We start from the raw sequence: 17,931 nt of genomic DNA, 5'->3' as shown, positions 1-17,931 counted from the left end.
AGCATCAGAGTGTTTGCGTCTATCCCCCTTGTCCCCAAGTCCCACAGAGGTGATGTGGGTACACGGCTGCTCTCTCAGGAGCGCGCTGCGCAGGGGAAGAACCCTGAGCTTAGGGAACCAATTCTTTTTTCTGTTTTTTTTTGTTAAAAAATGTTTTAATTATGGTAAAATATACATAACAAAATTTGCCATTTCAGCCACGTTTAAGTGTACGGTTCAATGATGTTAAGCACATTCACGTCGTTGTGCAGCCATCACCAGCATCCGTCTCCAGAACTCCTTCCATCTTGCAAAACTGGAACCCTGTCCCCATTAAACATGAACTCTCCCTTCTCCCTCCCCTCACCCCCCGGCAACCTCTACTCCACTTTCTGTCTGTGTGATTTTGACCACTCCTGATGCCTCACAGAAGAGGCATCATACAGTATTTGTCCTTTTGTGTCTGGCTGATCTCACTCAACATAATGTCTTCCACGTTCCTCTATGCTGTAGCATGTGTCAGAAGTTCATTTCTTTTTAAGGCTGAATAATATTCTGTTTTATGGCTATACCCCGTTTTGTTTATCCATTCATCCCTTGAGGGACACTTGAGTTTCTTCCACCTTTTGGCTCTTGTGAATAATGCTGCTGTGAAGATGGGTGTACAAAATCTCTCGTATTCCGGATTTCCATTCTTTTGGGCATATACCCAGAAGTGGAACGGCCGGGTCACATGGTAATTCCATTTTCAATTCTTTGAGGAACCGCCGTACCATTTTCCATAGTAGCTGCACTATTTTACAATCTCACCAACAGTGCACGAGGAGGGGACCAAATCTTTTGTAGTGGGAAATAAGCACGTCTGCCCATTGTCCTAACCCGCAGAACCTGTAAATGTGCCCTTATTTGGACAAAGGGTCTTTGCAGATCTAGTTAACTTAAGGATCTCAAGATGAGATCATCCTTGATTACCCAGGTAGACCCTAAATCCAATGGCAGGTGGTCCTTCTAAGAGTGAAGGAGAGGAGAATAGACAGACAGAAGAGAGGACACACAGGCACACAGAAAAGGCCGTGCGAGGACGAGGGTGCGGACTGGAGTTACACAGTCGCACGCCAGGGGTCGCCAAGCCGAGGGAATGGCAGAAGCCGGAAGAGGCTAGGAAGGGTTCTCCCCTAGAAGTTTCAGGAGTGTGGCCCTGATGACACCTTGATTTTGGATTTCTGCCCTCCAGAACTGTGAGAGAATGAATTTCTGTTGTTTTAAGGCACGCAGTTTGAGTAATTTGTCATGGCAGCCCTAGGAAATGAATACAGCATCACACTTTGCAGGGTGCTGGTCAGTAAGTATGTGGGAGGGCAAATCATTATAACGGGCCCTAGAAAAGAAGAGTTAAAGAATGCAAGTGTTGCTTCTCATCCCTCCCATGGTTGATAAGCCATTCTCAGGAAAGTAAATAATAAACCCAATGGGATACAATGACTTGGCAGATCCTTCCATGGGCCATGTATATACCACAGGGGGCAGCTGGGCTGGATAGAAAGAGTGCTGGACTGCATGGTGGGAGGTCAAGGGGCATTCAAGGATCAGCCCCTACTAGGCGTGGGACCTTTGCAAGCTTCTTAACCCCAAAGAGTGCTAGTTATTTTAGGTATAAACTGGGACAATATGATCCACCCTATCTGTACCACATGGTTGTTGTAACATTGTCCAGCTCATACAAGAAGTGGTGCAAGAGTGAGTTCTTTGAGGATTTATCAAGCACAACATAGATGTATAGAATTACTACAGGCAAGGCATCATATTGAGTGTGGCAGAGCTTACATTACAGGCAAAAAGACTGTTGGTTTATTAGAGTCTACTGGTTTTTCCACCTTGTTGAAGACCAAAGATTCAAATGGTCTTGTTTAGGGGGACAGATATGACTTCACAGCATTGCTGGTACCAGTTTCCTGAGAAGTTGGGTTTTGAGATAAATTGCGAATAAAAGGAGGAATGCCTGGATCTTGGATAGAGAACAGGAGCCTCTGATGACACGTCGGAGGAGAAGGAAGGAAACGAAACATCTTTTGCATAGTTGGCAGGGAAAGGATCCGTGAGTGAAACTGCAAGGTGATATAATTAGGATAATTTGATAAAGAGTCTCGAAATCAAATGTGAATAAATCGAATGCACTGCAGAAGCATCCACTGATTATGCTGTCAAAGATGCAGGTGGGAGAAATAGATTTAACTCCAGTGTCTTGAATCTCCTGTAAGAAGCAGGATCTGGAGGCAAAATTGCCAGTTAGTGGGATTTATTTCAGATGAGAAATGACCCCAGACTTTCCCAGAGACTCCGCAGTGGAGGAAAAAATTCAAATGTACAACAAATTCAAAAAACAACCAAAATCCCCAGCACTTTAGCAATGAGCCAGTTTCAGGAAGGAATGGAAGATTATTCAGCCTTTCCATGCCTGAGGGAGGGTGACAATGACAATCAGATGATCTAGGGGAAATGTGTTAGGAGCTTACACATAGTTACTGAGCTTTCTTGTAAATACAATGAGGCATGATTGCATTTGAAATTAATTCATCGCCTGCCAGCCTTTGAATTTTTTATATTTACTTTGACCTTGCATGTCAAATGGATGTTTTTTACAACAAATATCCAACAAAATTCAAGAGGATAATGTTCTAGGTAAGTGATGTTTTATTTGTATTTATTGTATATTGTATTTATAAGCATTTATTGTGTATTTCCCCTGTAGGTGATAGAGGATAAAACAAATATGTATTTGCTGTATGTCAGGTATCAAAGCAGAGACTTTCTTATATATTATTTCCTTGATCTCTACAACAGCCGTGTGATGTAGGTATTATTCTTATTTTCCATTTAGGAATCTAAGCCTCAAAGAGGTTATGTAGGGGCCGGCCCGGTGGGGCAGTGGTTAAGTTTGCACGTTCGCTGGTTCAGGTCCCAGGTGCGGACACGGTAGCACTTGGCAAACCCTGCTGTGGTAGGCGTCCCACATATAAAGTAGAGGAAGATGGGCACGGATGTTAGCTCAGGGCCAGTCTTCCTCAGCAAAAAGAGGAGTATTGGCAGCAGATGTTAGCTCAGGGCTAATCTTCCTGAAAAAAAAAAAGAGGTTATGTAACTTCTCCATGATAGTGTCTCAGCAAATTCTTACAACTCTTACAGCAATACGTCGCAGTTGCCTGTTTTCTTGTTAGAGCAGAAACTTACCTACACAATGTGCTACCCTCTACCTGTCATCAGCATCCACTTGCCCCTGTTGACATTGTAAATGCCAGCTACTCACTCTTGCTGCCCCTCTCAGAGGGGTGGCACTATGACCCATTTTGTCAATGAGACTGAAAGACATCTCCTGCAGGCTGTTGGGGGAATCTTAACGTGTGATGCATGCATTGAACTGCTGCAACTCTGTCCAGCCACTTGGCAGAGGGGAAAGATGTGAAGAGCCTGGTTCTCAGCAGAGTCACAACTCAAGGACCATCACCTGCAGGCTTCTTGTTAGGGGAGGAAAATATCTCCTAGTGTTCCCTGCATTTGGATATTCTGTTACTTGCAGCCTAGAGCATTCCACCAAAAGAAGCAGGGCAGGCTTGCCTCAGTATGTGTGAATTCTCACCATCTGTGTGGAGGGAGAGGGCCCTGTCCAAAGGTCACCGCCAGGGAGACCAGGGCAGCCTGCTGGGGGCTGGCCGGACTATTACACCGCCCTGCATTAAAGCCCTGAGATCCAATTGATGCTGAGGCCAGTGCAACCCAGGCCAGGGACTCAGGAGCGCAGAGCAGGCTACGCCTTCCTCTACAACATCAGGACCACCCTGTTTCCTCGCTGCACCTTTATGACCTCGTTTAACCTTAGTTACTTCCTTACAGCCCCCACCTCCACGTACAGCCAGATTGTACATGAGGGCTTCAATGTATGAATTTGGGGAAAAGGGGGCACAATTCAGGCCAAAGTGCTCTGAAAGTGGGAGCCAAGCCTGATTCAGCTTTTAATCCCCTCTCAGAGCACCGGCTTGACATACCATCATGTCAATAAACGCCAGTTCAGGGAAGTCACAAGTGAAGTGACAGAGCTGGCATTTTAACTCAGGTCTGCTAAGCACCAAGTCACATGCTGGGTTTCGTACCTGGACGCCCACAGGGAGTTAAAGGAGGAGTGACACGTGGCTTGCTGTCCAGGAGCTTAGTCTTGTTATGGTAGCAAGCCAGGGAACTGAAATACATGTTACTGTGAAGCGTCATGCCACAGTGAGTGGGCCCATTGGGAAGTGTGGAAGAGGTTCTAGAAGGCGTGGGACATGAGCTGGCCCTAAGAGGCTGGTTTGCTCTGGGACTTTGGGGAGTTCGTGGGAGGGGAAGGAAGGACACTCCAGCTGGAAGACCTTGGGATGTGAGATCTGAGATCAAGGTCTGAGATTCCAGGATGCAGCGAAGAGACCAGCTGGGCTGGAACAGAAGAGCAATGTGGGGTGACAGCTCAAGTACAATTGGGACAGGAGGGACCCGACAGCAGGACAAAGATCTGGCGAGTTTTGGAGGATTCTGACCAAAAGGATGACATTGAAAGTCTAAAGTTAACCTCTCCTCTCAGAACTATAGTTCTGACATTTTGACCAAACATTTAAAAGTTTCTAGAAAATGTAATCCTTTCCTCCACAAAAGGAACTATTTCACGGCCATGATAATTAACAGTGAACACCTTGGGAAAGATTTTGTCGGTCATGTGGGTAATCAATGTGGTTGTGCAGAAGGTGCCACCATTTTAAAGTTAGAAGGGCATCCAATATTCACGATGAAATTTAAAGTGAATTCTTTATGCAATGAAGTATATCATTTCATATATTTTTTCAACCAGTGTATCGCACTGTATAACGCCTGCAATCATGCTTCGTGCTTTAACTTGCATAACTTTGTTTTTCTAAAATTATTTATTGTTTGGGACAAGCGAACTCATGGAAAGCTTTCAGAGATCAAGTCCAACTCCAGAATGTTCATATATATGTTATTCAGAGTTTCCAAGAGAAAACTCTGATCATACTATATTTTTCAAAACACTATCATGCAAGGTTGCACGTTCAACTACATGCAGCTCCTTATAAAACTATTGGAAACCACACCTATTCTTGGGAAAATATTCAGGCAGTGTGATAAAATGAACTGCTCTCTAAATATTAAGAAATTCCAAGCTTGAAGGCCACTGCGCTCTCCATCTCCACTATTTACAATATGCCATCATCTCTGTCCCCCATGGGGCGGCCCGTGGAGACAGTGATGTTTGAAAATTATTGTTGAGACATTTAGAGTCTTTAATAAAGATTTAAATAAGCCAGAAGGTTTTAGGAAGTGTGGGCATTTGAGAAAGCTCCTTCCAAGGTGGGTGTGTGTACATCTGTGACTCTTAACGTTCTAACATGAAGAGAAGTCAGCTTTCTAACTTTTATGTTGCTTTAGGATTATCCTTTTCGCTGCTGTTCATATTTAGTTAATTGATTGGTACATTTATTCTTCTATTTAATCTTTCAACATTAGAATGCATACCATCTCCCCAACTTTGGGCATATTTGGGGCTTAGGAGCATAACTATCGGGACTTTAAGAGTCTCGCTAAATCCCCCGAAGCGTTAAGTTTAGCAGTCAATTGTGGATCGAATGTTCCACATCCCACTATTTTACATCAAGCCCTTTCTGGCTTTCATTCCTCTTCAGATCAGCATATAGTTGCCCTGCCAGTCTCTGCCCTTAGCCTCTTGCTTCTTTCTGTCTCTTCCTTCAGGTAAAGTGAAAAGAAATGATGGCATGTGTCACTCTACTTCTTGGAGATTCTTCAGGAACCAGACCTCCCTGGAGGGCAAACGCAGTCTGAAAGAAAGTAAAGGCCAAGTTGACTGACTGTGAAGCTCAGGCCTTTGTTCAGCTGTCCTATGGGCTTTAGAGCGCCTGAGCCCTGTGGGTTCTACCATGGCCTGAGCCTTTGAATGACACAGTGGTTTTTTTTTTTTTTTTTTTGGCGAGGAAGAGTGGCCATGAGATAACATCTGTTGACTCTCTTCCTCTTTTTGCTTGAGGAAGATTGTTGCTGAGCTAACATCTGTGGCAGTCTTCCTCTAGTTTGTATGTGGGACACCGCCACAGCATGGCTTAATAAGCGCAGCATAGGTCCACAGCTGGGATTCCTGCACACAAACCCTGGGGAAGTGGAGCATGCACACTTAACCCCTACACAGTGGGTGGGCCCCTGACTGCCACAATTTTAGCAGAGGAGGAACAGCCTGGTCCTCACAAGCCTGCTTTGCTTTCAACACAGACTAGCCTGATGGAAGGACAAAGAAGAGCGTGTTTCGGTTTCAGAGAAGCTGAATTTCCAGTTGCCTTTCAAACTTCTGCTGAGCCACCCTTTATTCTTAGATGAGTTGAGTATGGATACTGAGAGGCTGAGGGTGGACAGAGATGCCAGCTCCCATTTCCCTCCTGCCTCCTGCCTGAGCGCTCCCTTTCCTGACCAGGCCCTGGCTCTGACCTGACGCCTTGAACCTGGCCTGGTAAGTCGGGTCCGCTTGATTCCCAGCTGTGAACTGCCTGCTTCTGTTTACCCTTGTGTGGCGTCTTGCGTCTGGCTTTGATCCTGGATTTCGGAACTGATGCTGCGTCCTCCCTTCTGACCCTCCAGCCTAGGTTTATTCCCCCTTGGTTTCTGACAACGCAGCGCTGAGAAACCTCACTGGGTCCTCAGGGGCGGAGTGGGTCCTCGGCTCCTTGTGCAATCAGCTATTGGGTACAGATAAGCAGATGCTATCTGGCTCTGAGGCTCCAGTCTCCTCAGGTCCTCCAGGTAAGTCGCCCCACAAGTGGCTGTACTTGGTCACAGGCTGTATAAGGTCTCAAATGAGCCCCTGGATGGGAATTTGAAAGTCCAGCATTTCTCTCTGGGAAGAGAGAAAGTGTGAAGCAGGCGGTAGAAAGCCTACAGCTTGCCTGATGGCATCAGCTGCGAAGGCCTTCTGTCTGATTGGGGGTGAGTTGTAAACAGTGGCTCTCCTTGCTTGTGGCCCCCCCTGGCCTTAGGCTTATGGAAAGAAGGGACAGCTTGAACCTGCATTGGCCCCTTCCCACTCCTGGCATCCCAGATTTCCATCTTTGGACTCCATCAGAGACAGTCCACCATCCCACCCCGACGTCTCTAGAGTCCCGAAAGGCTTTCATTCAACTTAGCTTTATAAAATCAGACCTCCAGCCCCAGGGCATCCTCATGCTCTGTCTCCACCTCCACGTGACATGATAAGCAGGAGCAGGTCTAACGCTCTATGACCCACTGTAGCGCGGAGTCTCAGGGCCCGGACGTGGCTGCCCCTCCCCATCACACCGAAGAGGTGTTCAGTCATGGAACTGGAGAAAGTTTCAACATCTCCTGGAAGTTGGTTACTTCAGAACAGGCCTCTCTGCTCCCACACGTGGCCTGAGGGAACTCTGCTGTCCACTCCGCTGTTGACAGGAAAGGTCTCCACTAGGTGTTCTCTCAGACAAGTCCTTCCCTGGGGTGTCAGCCTGCCCCCAGAGGTTCTGCCACTTCATGGACGGAGCTATTCCTGCCTTGATTGCTCCTCCTACTCACTGGTCTCATTTCTTTCAGTCCTCACGGTCATCTTATTTCAGGGAACTTATAGATTTTTATTTAGTTTTTTCATAGTTAACGGGTCCCTCCACAGGTTTCCCTGACTTTGAGTCCTGCAGAGAGGGGATTGAGATGTGACTCCCTCCCAAATGGCCCTAAGCACCTGAGGTAAGTGGGCCCACTCCTCAGGAAGAGAATTTTGCCAAACCAAAGATAAAAGGTCCTTCTAGACCTTTCTCTCAGGTCAGGGAAGGCTGCTTGCCTCGCATTCATGCAGCTTAAAAGATTCTTCCAAGAATTCAAAAGGTCCAGCTGGGGTTCCACCTCTCGTCATTACCAGTAAGCAGGAAACTGAAACAGCAGCTTCCGCCTTTATAAAAATTTGGGTATAGGGGCTGGCCCCATGGCGGAGTGGTTAAGTTCGCGCGCTCCGCTGCAGGCGGCCCAGTGTTTCGTTGGTTTGAATCCTGGGCGTGGACATGGCACTGCTCATCAAACCACGCTGAGGCAGTGTCCCACATGCCACAACCAGAAGGACCCACAACGAAGAATATACAACTATGTACTGAGGGGCTTTGGGGAGAAAAAGGAAAAAATAAAATCTTAAAAAAAAAATTGGGGTATAAAATTTTTATACCCCAAATTTTCTGCTCATTACCAGGGGAGGAATATCAGAGGCTCGCCTCCAGTGTCCGTGAGCTCTCTATTCCTACGTCTTATTTTCAATTCCTCTCTCTTTTACGAGGTAGAGAGTGTTCCTCATGTCTGCCTGTGAGCAGAATAAATCCTTTGTGCTGTGGGTCATTAGAGGTGAGGAAAGAAGGTTTACTTCCAACAAAATTTTCTAAATTCCCCGCTGTCCTGAGACCTCACTTTCTTTTTTAATAACTGTGACGGTGTGAGCTGTCACACAGCACACTCTGCACCCCTCTGCTGCGGCATTTCTCCAAGTTGTCATGCATTACGGGTGACTTCTGCGAGCTCACATGAAGAAGCTACAGACATTCCATTTCCGTTCTCTCTCATAATCGAAGCGACTGAATCTAATGCAGCGTTCTTTAACACTGGGCTTTAGAAAACTAAAAATCCTATTCATGAATAAGCGAACAAAAGGAAAAGATAAAAATTGCCAACGAAAGCCTTGGCCCAATTCTAATTCATAACCCTGGTCCCGTGGTGGAAGGTTCTCAAAGGCTAGACATTTCTCCTCAGGAAAGATTTGGTGGGAGAAGGGCACAATGATGTCAATGACTTCCTCAAGCCAGGACTTGGCTGGCCCTGGGACTCCCCTGTCAGTTACTTTCTTGGTTCTTGTGGAAGGTTGGAAAGGGCCAAGTTGGCTCTCAAGATGTCATCTGAATATGCAAGATGTCTTTGCAGCAGCCCTGCATGGCTCAGCCCTCTTATAGAGCTCTTCCCCAGCCCAAGTGCTTCAAAGCCTCCCACTGTTCTGCCCTGCTAAGGCTGGCACAGCAGACGGAAATGGCTTATCTTGCATTGCCCCATTTATTTTTACATAGGTATGCACTATTTATCGATACCAGACCTCCATGTGTTTCTCTGCACATCTTGTGCTGACCTGGACCTTCTGTGGAACATCTTAAAACATTCCTATCTGAACCCTGAACATCAGCATGGCCATAACAATTTACAACAGGGAAAGCCCCAACACACAGGAAAACTGCTTTACTTGTCCTGTTTCTAACAAGGTGAGATAATCACAAACAGAACTTGAAAACGATCCATTACACTTGACCCAAGGACCGCTTTTCTGAGTGAGCTTTGTGGACAGAATGCTGTCGTATTTATCTCTGGATCCCCAGCACTTCGTTTGGTGCTTGTTGCATGGTTAGTACTGGAGAAATAACTGCTGAATATCGAATGATATCGCATGAACGAAACACACGCTATTATTAGAGAACTCGTCCTCTATTGCTTCAGCCTTCCAGGATGGAGACACGTGCAAGGGGAGTCAACAGAAAAATGGGAAAGATAAAGACGGACTAAATTTCTCATTCAACAGGAATTATTGCTTAACAGAATTGAGCCAGCTTCTCCAATAAAGAAGGGAACAGGGAATAGTTAATGCAATTTCACTTTAAAAATAGCAACGTGTAATTTATGCATAGATATTTTTCAGACATTACTCCCCCAGATATTTCTGGTGTGGAATGCTTTGGATACACTATGCCAGGGAATCCATATGTAGGGCAAATAGCACGGGAAATAACGCGCCAGTTATACCACGTTCCTGATGTGTTGTCTTTGAAGGTCCTCATCTAATTCCGTCTTTAGAGTAGAGGATCCATTTTCAAAGGGCTCACTGTGGGCTCCGTGGCTATGATTGCCTTTCACAGCTGCAGGTCACCTGTACGTGGGCAGGGAAACCAGCCTCGGTCTACCTTTCATTAGATCTGCAAGTGAAGAGACTGGACCAGGTGACCTCTGAGGGCCTTCTGGCTTCTCGTTCTGTGAGGACGCCAAACCATCAGCAAGACCTGGGAGTAGCGACCCTCTCTCTCTGCCTTTCTCCTTATTCCTCTGAGCTACAGCTTTGAGGGCAGTTGCTGAGGTGAGTTTTTTAAAATCCCTTAAATGGCTCCATTTGAGTAACTCCTGCTCGCCCTAATCCTTCCCTTGAGAGCCACTGCAGAAATCTTGCGGCTACCCCAGAGGACGCTGAGTGGACAGGCTCCCCCAACTTCCCTCTTCTTCCTGGGAGCCCCCGCTCCACGTGCGGGGACATACCCTCCATTATGGAGTGCCGCTGTCACCTGCGCTGCCACCTGCTTCTATCCAGCTCTCTCCTTCTCATACTTTTTTTAAAAGCATAACAGCACAATTACTAGCTAAGAACAAATCCTTGTTGCCACTGCCTAGGGCAATGGTTTCTAAACGTTATTGTTTTTTAAAAATGGAATCCTTTTAGAAAATGTAATTGTACAAGACCTCTACTACATAAATTAATAACGATCAGAAGATCTTGTCTGGCTTGTTTGGCTCCTCCCTCATAGAACCCAGGTACACTTCAGCCTAATTGAGAAACTAATTACTGAGTACTGAAGAAACAGAAATTATGAAAGAAATAAGCATCAGTAACAACTCTTCCTGCTCTCTTAGCTGATACACATGTACAACAAAAGGAAGTAAGACCAACTCAGGCCTACTTTTAAGAGAGCGTTCTTTGGGTTCTTTCATTTTCCCGTTCATATTTATGGAGGCCTGATGACCTGGGTCAACCAAATAAAGAAAAAAAAAAAAACTGGAGGAGGAAGCCAACGACGGTGAGTCATCCAGAATGATCTCTTTACCAGAACTCGATCCAATTAAAAGAAGGATGGACAGGAAATGTCCAATATCGTAGCATGAGGTTGAAGTTAAGGAAACAAACTCTACTTAAGTATAGCAAGAATATAATCAACTTCATGGGCTTGTAACCAAGCCAGAGAGCAAGCCTAGCACGGCCTTTCCGTCTGGAGCTAGCTTTCTGTTAGCTGTCTCGAGCCATTCCTAGCCCTTGGTTAACAGCCGTGCTTTCTAGGTTTCTGCCCCAGGGAATTCAAAGTAATGACTTAGGATAGGGAAGCACAGTTATTCTGTCCTCTGCTTCCACACGGCAGTCCACCATCCACACAACCAGAGGCACCGTCTCTATTTTTAGCAAGGGAGTCATGCCTCCCTTGAACCCTGCTTATCTCTCCTGCAAGATGTTCTTCTGCTGATGTGAAGGAAAGAGTTTGGCTTTTTTAACCATATCAGCCTCCAGATTTTGATACTTTCAGGTATCATGAATTGCGGGCTCTGTTAAGACATTTGCTAACATCATATTTGAGCAGAATAATCTTTTCTGATCTTAGGGAGAGCTGCCATAAGTGGTCAACACACCCCAACGTCTTGAATGTTTCTACCAAATCTGGTGTTAGATCTTGGCAGGCATATCTACTGAGTTCCAATTTATTGCTGCTACATAAAAAGACTGCCCAGCCAGCCCTGACGGCCTAGTGGTTAAAGTTTGGCGCACTCAGCTTTGGTGGCCCGGGTTGGGTTCCTGAGTGTGGAACCACACCACTCATCTGTCAGTAGCCATGCTGTGGTGGCAGCTCACCTAGAAAAACTAGGAGGACCTACAACTAGAATATCCAACTGTGTTCTGGGGCTTTGGGGAGGGGAGAAAAAAGAGAGAGGAAGATTGGCAACAAATGTTAGCTCAGGGCCAATCTTTAAAAAAAAACAAAGGACTGCCAACTTCCTAGCCCAGTATAGATAGAGTTGTTCTCACTATTTTCCACCCTACTTATTTCACATTTTAGGGTCTGTTACATGTGATTTCCCTCTTCATGGAACCAAATTTTGCATGTTGGATGGAGCAAAAAAACACAATTCAAACAGACAAATAATAAAAGGAATTTATTAGATCACATTCCAAAAGTCCAATGGCATTGGAAGGCTTCAGGTTTGGTTTGATCAGGGCTCCAATAGGTTCTCTGTAATTCTTTTGGCTTGCCCTCCTGCTTCAGTTGCATCCTCTGACTTCATTACTGCTAGCAATATGACTCTACGAGTTTCAGTTTTTACTGTGCAGAAAGAGAGAGTTTCTTTCGCCTCCAGTGGTTGAACAAAAGTGTCTTTACTTTCATTTTAACTAGACCAACTTAGACCGTGTGCTCATTCCTCAACCAATCACTGGGCGAGCAGGATGTGTTTATATTTATTATCTTTGGCCAAATCAGGGCCCAGCTCTACAGTCAGTCCTGCCCAAGCTGCACAGCTGCTATGTGATATGGTCAAGAAGGAATGGAAGCTGGAAGACCACCAACCATGTGCACTTGGAGAATCCATGGCCTGATCAATAGCAGGGAACGGTGTCGTGTTCTACACAAGTGGCTGCCAGCAGCCCACTCCTCTGGCCTAGGGATGAGGTGGGATGGGAGAGCAGTTTCCAGAGAGGGGGGCCTGGTAGGCAATCCCAGAGGTATCTACTACACTAGGAGAAACCCACATTCTCCTGCTTCTTCTCAAGGACACCTTAAAATACCATGTCTGCCAACCCAGTATGTACTTGTTATTACCGTGGAAACAAACTTGGGAAGAAAAAATGTTTTTAATGGCACAAAAAACTAAATCTTGGAAGTTGGAAATCATAAATTGGTGAAAATCTCAGTCTGTTGCCTGCCTGCAGATCATTTCTTTGATTGACCACCCCATCTTAAGGCCAAAGTTTTTCTTGCTATTGTGATGGGTATGGCTCTCAATCCACAAACTTAAAGAAGGAATATCTATTTATTTGTTTTTAAGGGCTCCTAGATGTGAATCTGAGACCCAGGCCCCTGGATTAGTGGGAAATTCCATCTTAGTCATTATGGGACCACCCACCCCCCCCCAAGATTGTAGAGACATGCCCAGGGGTCTTAAGTGGCACCAGTGCATTGGGGTGGCAACTGGGGACTCCTGTGGAGTAGTCTTTCCTCATGGGTTTCCGCTGGACCTTTGTGGTCCAGGTCTATACAGCTCCTCTTGGTCCAGCAGCTCTGCTGCCTCTGAGCCATGCTAGGACAGGGGCATCTTGAGAAAGACTGGCCACTCAGAGCCCAGGGCCCAGCATCTCTCCACATACCTCCAGCCATCCTCGTCCTGCCACACATTTTCAGCCTCCTCCACCTCTTCTCTCTACTGTCAATCTTTTAATCCCTAAAAATAGGATTCCTCTTTCTTACGATTGTCAAAGGCTTTCTTAACACGCTTTCCTTAAATTAGCCGATGCTTTTACACAAGATGTGAACCTAGATGCTCCAAAGAAATGGAATAGACCCTGCTACATTCTTGGAGGAGAAAATATAGGTCACACCAGCATACCCAGGATAGCAGAGAAGTCTGACTTGTCACAATCAAACACGACTTACACTTTGTTTCCTCCTGCTGTCTTTCGATGGAGGTGGGGGAAGTTTCTTCCGTCCATCTATTAACTGTCAGGTCGGTGACATTTCTGGTCACTCACAAGGAATAGCAGTCTTACAGACCATTAGCTGACAACATGAGTTCCATTAATCAGAATGCTCAGTCCCATGACTAATCTTTTGCTTGTTTTGGTGTTAAATCTTTGCTCTTCTTCCCAGGTGGGGCCGGCAATAATGGAGAACATGTGGTCAGAGACGAGGGTTGTGGTTATGTCTCTCTTCCTGTGACTCCAGCCTCTTTACCCACAGGGCTCTCTGCCCACTCCCCAGGGTCTGGCCCTGGGCCCGGGGGCAGGTGGCTGGAGATCACGGTACCGTTTTGTCTGAAGAAATCCTCCGAAATGCTCCCACCCTCCCTCATGACCCTTTAACAAGTGAGCTAAGAGTTGTGGGACTAGTTACCAGACATTTCCTCTGTCAGTTCTGCGCACCAATGCTCTGCTATACCAGTGTCAACTTCCGGCCAAGTCCTTTCTCTTTCTGATTCATTCAAAGCATTCTTTGCAAGACAAATTCATTCTTAAGGGAATAAAGGCTGAAGTTTATAGATTAATCTGCGCCTGACCTAGCCGACGTCTCTGAACTCTGTGCCACGCGTGCCTGTAAAAGTTATTTAACAAGAGGCAACCCTCCTCTGTGCTTCCACATAGAGGCAGCTGAGGCTCCACTTTAAATAATTCCATGGCATCATTTTCTCTAACGGTCAGAACTTGTCTTTCAGGGATGCTCACTCTGATCACAATTTTAAGAGCTCGACCAGTTCTAAGGGAGAAGTGTGTTGACTGTAGCTGTTAATTAACTATTCCCACAATCTTCTGGGGTTTCAGGGCTTCAGTCCTGCGTGAAACCTACACCGCTCTTTCCCTTTAGTTTTTCTGGGTGAATTAGCCTAAACTCAGTCATCCTTTGGGTTGTGACAGTTTCCTATACAGACGTCAAAGTCTTACATCCTGTCTACTTGCATTGTTAATTTCTGAAATATGAGTATTTGTTTCCCCAGCAAAACTGTAAGTTTCTTAGGAGAACCAAGGGTGAGGGCCCTGCATCCCATGGGAAGGAGCCCACGCCTCTTGGATCACAGCGGTTTATTGGGGAAAGGGGTTGGAGCACATTCCACAGAAGCAAATGCTGTGGCCACAGGATATGGGGGACCTTCGACTGGTCAGGAGTTCCACAATTGCAGCAAGAATGTGAATGTCCTATTCCTATCCATTTTAAACAACTTGAAAACTTCTTATACAGGAGCTGACGACCCTTGGAAGGAGGAGCCAGATGGAATCATCTCCCCGCTATTGTCTCAGCTGTCAGCACACTAGCACAGGAACAGATGACAGAAGCACAAGGATAGGATTTTATCGGAAAATTCACATACCGAAAGCATCGGGAGTGACTTTATCAAAGGAAACAGATAAAGGATAATCATCCTTGTGAGTGATCCTACCGAGAATGTGGTGACTTAATCCATCAAGGGTTTCTGGAATCCTGAATTCCTAGGGCAGGTCAATGTTACGGGCCTCAGAGGACAGAGGAAGAAAAAATATTGAGTCATGCTAAGGCATTTTTCTAATTATTCCAAAGGTTATTCTCAAATAAAAAAACATCATGGTTACTATGGTATTCCTAAAAACCAAGAGATTCTGACTCACCACAGATGCCATCATCTGACAGCTAACGTCCCCAAGGATAAAGCTAAATTCTTGTGTGTGTGAAAGGATTCCTACCATTTAATTAACACATCCGTCATCTCACATATTTACCCTTTTTTGGGTGAGAGCATTTAAATTCTACACTCTTAGCAAATTTCCATTATACAATACAGTGTTAACTAAAGTCACTATATTTTATTAAATCCTCAGACCTTATTCATCTTATACCTGAAAGTTTGTACCCATTTACCAACCTCCCCCATTTCCCCCACCCCCGGCCCCTGGCAACGACTTTTCTGCTCTCTATTTCTATGAATTTGACATTTTAAAAAAATTCCACATATAAGTGATACCATGCAGTATTTGTCTGTCTCTATCTGGCTTATTTCCCTTAGCACAATGCCCTCAAGCTCCATCCATGTTGTCACAAATAGCAGGATTACAAATTTTTAATTCCATTAAAATAAATAATTAAGGTACAGTTGAGAAGTTGAAGATGTTGCGTGGTGGCAAGTTCAGCCCTACACCTAGGCACATCGATCTAGAGTCTTAGACACAAAGAACAAACGTTCAGAGAAACACAACTGGGGAATCAGATAGCTGAGTCCTGGCAAATCAGACTGGAAGTTGACCTCATCCTACTCTTGGCTCCCATGGCCTCCTCTTCCCCCCTTTCTCTGAAAACGTTCTCACTTGACTTTCTAAACTGAGTGTGAGTCTCACCTCCTCCTCGGATCTTCCCCTCTTATCCTTATCATCTTAGTCCTTACCGATTTTACCTTTGGACTTTGGTTAAGTCTACCAGGCTTTGTCTTGGCAGAAAAGGCACCTATTCCTAAAATGACAGCTGTGATGGACATTGACATAGAAGCCTCGGTCGGGGAGTGGCTCATATGTTTATTTTCTGTCCCATGAGCTTATAATACAGTTAAGGCAACGTGCAATCATAAAGTCAGTCACAAATAGATTTGATCCTAAGCAAGTTCGTAGATGGCCCTGCCAAGGTGGATGGAAACTTTGATGGAGGGCTAAAAGGAACAGAGACGCCGAGTTAGTTAAGAAGAAAAGGAGGAAGAGAAGACTTTTAAAATTAATTATAAACAATTAAGTCAACCCAAACACAGGATTTAAAAGACAAGTAAATTAATTTAAAAACTCACCCACTGTTAATCAGACACTTTCTGCATCCCAGCTCTGATGACAATCTTTGTTCTCACTACCTCCTTAATGTCAAGGGTGGAGGCTGTGTTTTTGTGAACCGAATTAGAGAATGATTTTGATTACCATTCACAAAACTCATGATTTTTATGTACCTTTGTATCTATCATGGGAAAATACTATAACTCAAAGGCAGGGGAAGTCAAGAATGCTCCTGAGTTCTCATTTATAGAATGGAGAGCATCTGAAATGTAGCAAAATGAGAATCTGTTTTTTTGTCATGGTGATTTATGGATGCAATAATTGGGTGGTATGAGTTATCTAGGATTTTATGATTTTATGATGAAAATTCTGTTTTCTTTTTTTTTGGTGAGGAAGATTGTCAGTGAGCTAACATCTATGCCAATCTTCCTCTATTTTATGTGGGATGCCACCACAGGGGGGCTTGTTGACGGGTGCTAGGTCAGTGCAAGGGATCCAAGCCCAGGAACCCAACCACTAGGCCACCAGGCCATCCCATGAAAATTTGCATATTCTTCCATAGAAGTCACGTTAAAAACTTCTAGAAGTATATATTCCAGTTGATTTACCTTTTTAAACACAGCATGCCTTCAAACGTGTAAGTTGTAACGTGTTTGCATAACTTAAGGCAAATAGACATCCTATTCTCACTGTTTCAAGAGCTGAGCTGCCAGCTGTGGAGGTGCTCAATTAAGACCACACGCCAAACTGGAAGTAACAGTCAAGGCTTTAATCACTTATCACTTAGTATGAGCCAGAGGTTACACGGGAAACAGTGCCAGCTCCCCCAACGCTCCGTTTTCCCTGTGGAATGGCGCCAGGCGAGGATGAGCGCAGACGCCAGGATCAAGCCTGACTGCAGAGCAGGCCTCAACAGGCTCCTGCCATTTCATGGCCCCGGGGCAGGGGACGCCTGCGTCCTGGGCTGCGAGTCCCCTCAGAGACTGCGTCCACAGCCAGGGCACCAAGTCTGGGGCGGGGAGGGCGACTTCCCCCGAGAGGCGTGCCAGGTGAAGCTTTGCAATTGCCTGTGGTTGGACCTGAAAAATCACGCACAGGTTTTTAACCAGGAGCGCGACTCCTCAGTTTATTGGGCTACATCTGGGCTCTAGCATGTTTTATTTTGGGGTTCGGTTAGCTACTAGTGACAAACTTGAACTAGCTGAAAACAAAGGGGAATTTATTGGAAGGTTATTGGAACATTTTAAATAATGGAAGGAAGGGGATGAATAATAAAATGATGGGAATGGCAGTGACACAGTCGAGTTTTGGAAGCAACTAGAACCAGAGTCTCGAACACTGCCAGGACGCTCCTCTCAGCTCTTCTCTGTGTGTAAGTTCATTCTCTCTTATTGTGGCCTGGCTGTCTTAGGCAAAATGGGAACTTGACTGGAAAGTTAGTGGAGTGGCTCAGATAATTAAAGGGATGTGACTGTTAACAACGTCAGAGTCTCACATATGCAGCTCAAGCTCCAGCCCTCCCTTTCCCAGCTCTAGGGAAAAAAAAAAGACCCAAGAAGAACTCTGATTGGCCCCTATCTGGATCA

This window comes from Equus quagga, chromosome 12 (assembly GCF_021613505.1).
Source record: "Equus quagga isolate Etosha38 chromosome 12, UCLA_HA_Equagga_1.0, whole genome shotgun sequence".
NCBI lineage: Eukaryota > Metazoa > Chordata > Mammalia > Perissodactyla > Equidae > Equus > Equus quagga.
The sequence above is the reverse complement of the archived record's forward strand: the minus strand, read 5'-3'. Positions refer to the sequence as shown.